Below are 6,929 nucleotides of genomic sequence, written 5' to 3' on the forward strand. Positions count from 1 at the left end.
CCTGAGTCATAAGGAAAAGGGGATGGCGTATTCTCTTAGCTACTTCCTGCTGAAAAGGGATGCTGTGGGTTTCAGGGTGAAGATCTTCTCTCACTTACTTTTCTAAGTAAATAACTTGAGTGTAAAATTTTTTTAGAACTCCATCTCAAATGTTGTTATTATGTGTCATTGAGTCAACTGTGATTCACAGCAACCCTATGCACCATAGCTCAGAACCCTGCCCTAAACTGAGCCAATCTCAAGAAAATTAAATCCATAAGAACCCAAATTTGACCTTGAGTCTATCCCACCAGAAATTAAAAACCACTTCAGGAACTGGTTTGAGGTCTGAACACTAATAAATGGAGGTGAGAAGAGCTGTGGGAGGATATCAAGAATATGATCCATGAAGAATGCAAAAGGTCATTACTAATGAGAGGAAAAAGAAAAGACCAAGATGGATGTTGGAAGGGACTCTGAATATTGCACTAGAGCTCTGAGAAGCCAAAGCAAAGGGAGGAAATCAGGAAGGCGCTGAAGAGAAGATTTCAAAGGGCAGATCGGAAAGACAAAGCAAAGTATTATAATAAAATGTGCAAAGACCTGGAGTTAGAAAATCAAAAGGGACGAACTTGCTGGGCATTCCTTAAGCTGAAGGAACTAAAGAACAAATTCAAGCCTCAAGTTGCAATACTTAAGGGCATTATGGCAGAACATTAAATGATCCAGGAAGTATTAAAAGATGGAAGGAGTAGTCAGAGTCACTATATCAAAAAGAACTGGCTGGCACAGAAGAATTTCATGAAACAACATGTGACTAAGAGGCAATGGTGATGAAGGAGGAAGTTCAAGCTGCTTTGAATTGGTAAAAATCAAGGCCCCAGGAATTCTTCCAACAGTCTCACAATATCACTGGGATACTAAACGGACTCCTGGGATCTGCCAAGAACTGGACTCAAATGTGTGTGAGATGAGTGAGTTTCACCTGAGGATGATTTTGCCCCTTGGAGACATGTGGTAATGACCAGAGACATACTGAAGCAGCCCTGGCTTCTGTGTAATGTACCCAGCTCCTAAGCAGAAGGTTGACAGTTTGAGAAAGATAGGCAGAGTCGTCCCTTAAAGATTTTCAGCCTTGAAAACCAGCTGGAGGGTCACTGTGAGTCAAAACTGATTCTACAGGGGTGGGTTTGATTTGGGGGTTTAGAGACATAGCTACTTATCACAAATGAGAGACAAAGTACTAGAAGCATCTGGCTCAAATGTCAACAATAGTAAGGTTGAAAGATCCCGTGTTAGGGGAATGTCATGTAGATTATTACACACACACACACACACACACACACACACACACTCACTCTCTCTCTCTCTTTTCTGTCATTTTGTTCTCAAAATAGAATTAAATTAATCACATATTTTAATGTCCTAAGCAGCATTCAGTCTCAGGTAAAATTCTTTCTCCAGGAAGACCTCTCCACCACAGGCAACCATGTAGTTCTGTAAGTTTTCACAAATAATGTGTGATATTCAGTAAAAACCAACACACCAACCAGTAAACAATCAGGCAACCAGGAAGCTAAGACCAGAAGAGAGAAAAATACTTATACCACCAAGTATTCTGCTTTCAAACAGTGGAGTTACCTGGCAGAGACTTAAAATAACTGCTCAGTATATGCAAAGAGATAAAAGATTAGACTGAGATTTTTCAGAGATATCAGAAACTATCACAAAAGAAACAACATTTATATGTACCTGAAAAACATTTATGAGAAATAAAATTTTCTAAGAGGACAGATTCTTTTCAAAGAAAAAAAGAAGGTAAGATTGGCATTAATTTCTCACCAGAAACAGCAGAAAACAGAAGTTCCTGAATGATGTCTGAAAGACCAGAAAGAAACATCTATGAGCCTAAAATTGTACACTGAGTGGAAAATATTCCTCAAAATGACAATGAAGCTACGAAATACTGAAAAAGCGAAGTAACACCAAGAAAGTCATGGTACAGAAATACTAATGTGTGTTTTCTGGCTAAAATCAAGTAGCCCCAGCTACAAGCCTGCAGACACAGAAAGCATAGAGAGTAACAGAAGAGGGGAGAATGTGGGTAAACTTACAACAGCTAATGATTACATTAAAACGCACTGTGTATTTACGTGCGTATCTATGTATACACATTATGCATACTCTCCAACAACAGTATTTAACATTAGGGGGAATCACTGGAATATGGAAATTCAGAGATTTTTATATTACTTGGGAAAAGGACTACTTTCTATTACACTATAAATATCTGCCTTATATTTATGTTGTTGTTAGATCTGACCCACAGCTGACCTTCCAGTGGGTTTTCAGAGGCAGTAAATTGCATGGGAGGTGACTGCCCCCTTTCCTCCCAAGGAGCAGCAAGTGGATTGAACCTTAAACCTTTTGAGTTGGTAGTGCAGCTCCTTACCATTAGGTCACCACAGCTCCCCTGTGTTATATTTATACATAATTAAACTTAGGTTGTGATAAGTCCAGGGTGCATGTTACATTCTCTCAGGTAATCACTAAAAGACTTGATATCCTCTAATGTGGTGACTGGAAAGAATAAAAAAAAATTCGCATTCACTCCAAAACTGCGGCAAAAAATTAAAAACGGGAATACAGAAAAGAGAAGACAAACAGTACTATTCATAGATGGAAAGAGAGACTATTACACAACATTGTTGTTATGTACCATCGAGTCATCTGTGACTCACAGTAACCCTATGTACACTAGCTCTGAAACCTGCCCTACCTTGAGCCAATCTCATTGTCTCCAACAGATCTAATTCCATTGCTTCAGTCACTGAATCAATCCATCTCATCCAGGGTCGTCTTCTCTTGCATTGTCCCTCCACTGTTCCAAGCATGATGTCCTTCTCCAAGGACTGGTACCCTCATGACCACATGTCCAAAGTGCGTGAGATGGAGCATCTAAATCTTCACCTCCAGAGAGGAACCTGGTTTCACCCTTTCCAGGACAAACCTGTCTGTTCTCTTGGAAGTCCCTGGTATGCTCAATACTCTGCTTCAACACCAAAACTCAAAGGCATCAATCCTTCTTCTATTATCCTTAAGATACTGTCCAGCCCTCGGATGCATAGCAATGTTTTAATTAAAAGACAAAACTTTTTATACTGGTTTAAAAACTAAAGCAACTGTACATAGGACATAGGTCAACAAAGGATATGACTGCAGAAAGACTGAAAGTAAAAACTAATAAAAATAAGGGGAGCTCAGATGACATAATCGGAAGGGAGGTGCAATGCTAACCCAAAGGACAAGTCTGCCTGGAGGTTTATGTCTGTCAGCAGTTCTGAGGGAAAAAGACGGAATCTCACCTTGCAATTTAGCCTAGGAAGTGGAGCCTTGGAGGGTCAGCTATGAATTGGTTCTGATAGCAATGGGTTTGAATTAGAACAAAAATAAAACTATAATTAACTGTGAAAATCAGACTAAAAATCAAAAGGCCCATGACTTTTAAATTCTAGGATAAAGAGGGGCAATCCTTAATGACAAATGACTCCATTCACTAAGGAACCAGAACAATTTTACACTAATATACAAAGTTTCTAACAGAAGTATAAGCAAAGCCACACGAACACCCAATTGTTGCAGAAAACTTTAATATATCACTTTCAAGAACAGATTTTAATAAAGCAAATGAAGAAACTAATACAAATATAGACTATCTGAATAATGGAGCTCGAGTGGCCTAGAAAGGTTCAGAGCCGCTGTACATAGCTATAGGCTGCAGGAGACCTGACAGTACATAACAACAACATATAATATTGGTTGTTTTTTATTTAAGCCTCTTGTTTAGACAGGACCTCGTGGTATTTAAAAGTTGTATTCAAAAATTTCTTTTGTATTTAAAAGTTGGTTGTTATTTTATTTTGAAGGAACATTCTTCTAAGTGGTACAGCACTCTTCTGTCAATTTACTGTACTGAGGTAACCTGGGGTTGCTGTGATGCTGACCCTTGTGTCACTGGGGTGTCAAATGCCATAACGGTTACCCATGGTGGACAGTGTTTGCTGGCGCTCCCAGTTTAAGACAGGTTTGGAAGCAGGAGTAGCATCCACTTCCTAAATAACATGCCTCTAGAAACTATGAACTTTGAGAAAAGATGATAGTTATAGAAAGGCTTTAGGTAGCAAACAATAAATGCTGGTGAGGCTGTGGAGAAACTGGAACCCTTATTCACTGTTGGTGGCAGTGTGAAATGGTGCAATCAGTATTGAAGGCAGTATGGCACTTTCTCAAGAAGTTGCAAATAAAAATACCATTTGACTCAGCAATTCCACTACGAGGAATATACCCTAAAGAAACCATAACCGCTATCCAAGCAGATATATGCACAACCATGTTTACTGCTGCTTTGTTCACAATAGCAAAGAGTTGGAAACTACCCAAATGTCCATCAACAAAAAAATGGATAGAGAAGGTGTGATATATTCACACAATGGAATACTATGCTGCACTGAAAAACAAGGAACTCATGAAATATTATACAAAATGAGTGACTCTGGAGGACAGTATGCTGAGTGAAAGATCTCAGTCACAAAAGGACAAATATTGAATAGTGCCACTGTTGTAAAACAGGACTGACATTGGGGTTAGGGCGAGGGGATAAATAATATGTACTGCATTGAAACAGATGAGGGAGAGAAATGTTTAAAAGGGATATATGATTAGGTATTATTGTCATGACAGGAGTCCAGAATGAAGGCTGCATAGTGGAGTGGACTTGAGAGGAGGGATTATATAACAATGAAAGCTGTACTTTTCAAAGAGAAGAGCGAACTGGGGAAAGAGGTGGGCAGGGAGAAAAGTGCAACAATGAGTGGAAATCCCAAGTCTCCGTAAACTTTCATTAAAATTAATAATAATTAAAAAATTTATTTAAAAAAAGAATAAAAATAAATTCTTTTACTTAAAAAAAAGAAAGAAAGGCTTCAGGTCTTTTGTTCATAGGGTCGCTATGAGTCGTGCCTGACTCCTTGATAATCAGCAACAACAAACAACAGTAGTGGCCTAGTGGTAAGAAGCTGTGCTACAATCTCAAAGGCAAGTGGTTCAAATCCACCAGCTGCTCAATACAGGAACAACACACATCTGAATGTTGTTCTTGGTGTCTGCTGTTGAGTCAGAACTGATTCATATCTGACCCTCCCATGGGAGGAAACACTGCTTCTTACCAGAGCTCCCTAGCAGCTGAATAATAATATTTAAACTGAGACAAAGAACTTCATTTGTAGTAAGTATAGAAAACATTTTTTTCAAGCATTCAAACAATAGTCACAAAAAATAACCATATGTTGGGCCATGTAATGTAAGATGTAATATCAAGTAATTTCAAGTTCTATCCTGAAACACGATGCTATGAGTGATGGAATATTATCCAGACACATACATGAAAGGCTCCTTACTACAACTATTATTAAAATGTACACTCCTACATAGTTGGACAATGACTAGGGAGGAGAGAAGGAGAATTGATGCCTTTGAGCTGTGGTGCTGGAGAAGAGTACTGAATGTACCATGGACTGCCAAGAAAACAAACAGATTCATCCTAGAGAGGGTTAAACCAGGCTACTCCTTGGAGGCAAGGAGTCTGGGGCTTCGCCTGACATACTTAGGGCATGTTGCAAGGAGGGACGGGTCCTCGGAGAGGGACATCATGCTTGGGAGGGTGGAGGGACAGCGCAGGAGGGGAAGGCCCTCCATGAGATGGATTGGTTCAGTGACTGGGGTAATCGGGATGGGTGTGTCAGAGACAGTGCAGTTGGCACAGGATAGAGCAGGGTTTAGGGCTGTTGTACATAGGGTTGCTATGAGTCGCAAACTACTCAACAGCACATAACAACAACAACACTCCTACATCTAGAGCCAAAGAGGAAGAAATTGAAAATTTTTACCACATGTTGTAGTCTAAAATTGAACATGCAATCAAGATGTGTCAATGCAAACAGTGAAGAAGAAATAGTGGTTGGAAAAGAAGAGTATAGTGATTGAAATGAGGCTGGAAACAAAATTATTTTGTATTTTCAAGGATTTATTCATTTTGTGTGTGTGTGTGTGTGTGTGTGTGTGTGTGTGTGTGTATGAAATAAAATATTTATTTTATACTGATTTAAGCAAATATATTTTTTAAAAGACACAAATTGCAACTTTACACAGAGACTTCACCTGATAGGCTGCATAGGAATCAGACTGACTACCTCTCTGGAAGAAATAATTGGAAAAGCTCAAAATCAACAGTCAAAAGTAGGCAAGAGGTGGACTGTGGGTCAGAACATCAATTACTCATGATGTGCAAGCTCAAATGAGGCCAAAGCAAGTGAAAGGAAAGTCCACAAGAACCAAAATATGACCTTAAATCTATTCCATCTGAATTTCAAGATCATCTGAAGAATAGGTTGGAATAAACAACAGACACTGGCAAAGTTGTAGAGAAACTGGAACCCTTATTCAGTGTTGGTGGGAGTGTAAAATGGCGCAACCACTATGGAAGGCAGCATGATACTTTCTCAAAAAGTTGGAAAAAGAAATACCATTTGACCCAACAATTCCACTACTGGAAATATACCCTAAAGAAATTAGAACTGCCACCCAAAGAGATATATACACAGCCATTTATATTCCTGTGTTGTTCAAAACAGCAAAGATATTGAAACAACCCAAATGCCCATCACAAACAAATGGATAGAGAAGCTGTGGTATATTCACACAATATAATACTACACAGCACTGAAAAACAAAGACCTCATAAAATATTAAATAAAATGAGTGATCCTGGAGGACATTATGCTGTGTGAAATATCTCGGTCACAAAAGAAAACATAACGCATAGTGCTACTACTGTTATAAAACAGGACTGAAGGTGGGGGCGGGGGAGAGGGCTGCTGGGCAGGGAGAAAAGT

The 6,929-nt window shown here is 39.1% G+C and overlaps 1 protein-coding gene across 1 annotated transcript in view; it reads right to left on the bottom strand.

Moving 5' to 3' along the window:
• The window catches only part of GALNT11 (UDP-N-acetyl-alpha-D-galactosamine:polypeptide N-acetylgalactosaminyltransferase 11 (GalNAc-T11)), a 53,726-nt gene that overhangs the window by 12,110 nt on the left and 34,687 nt on the right, over positions 1-6,929 (bottom strand). The gene's annotated exons all lie outside the window — the stretch shown is intronic.

This window comes from Elephantulus edwardii, unplaced genomic scaffold, assembly GCF_000299155.1.
Source record: "Elephantulus edwardii isolate Elephantulus edwardi_28Jun2011 unplaced genomic scaffold, EleEdw1.0 scaffold00161, whole genome shotgun sequence".
Classification (NCBI taxonomy): Eukaryota; Metazoa; Chordata; class Mammalia; order Macroscelidea; family Macroscelididae; genus Elephantulus; species Elephantulus edwardii.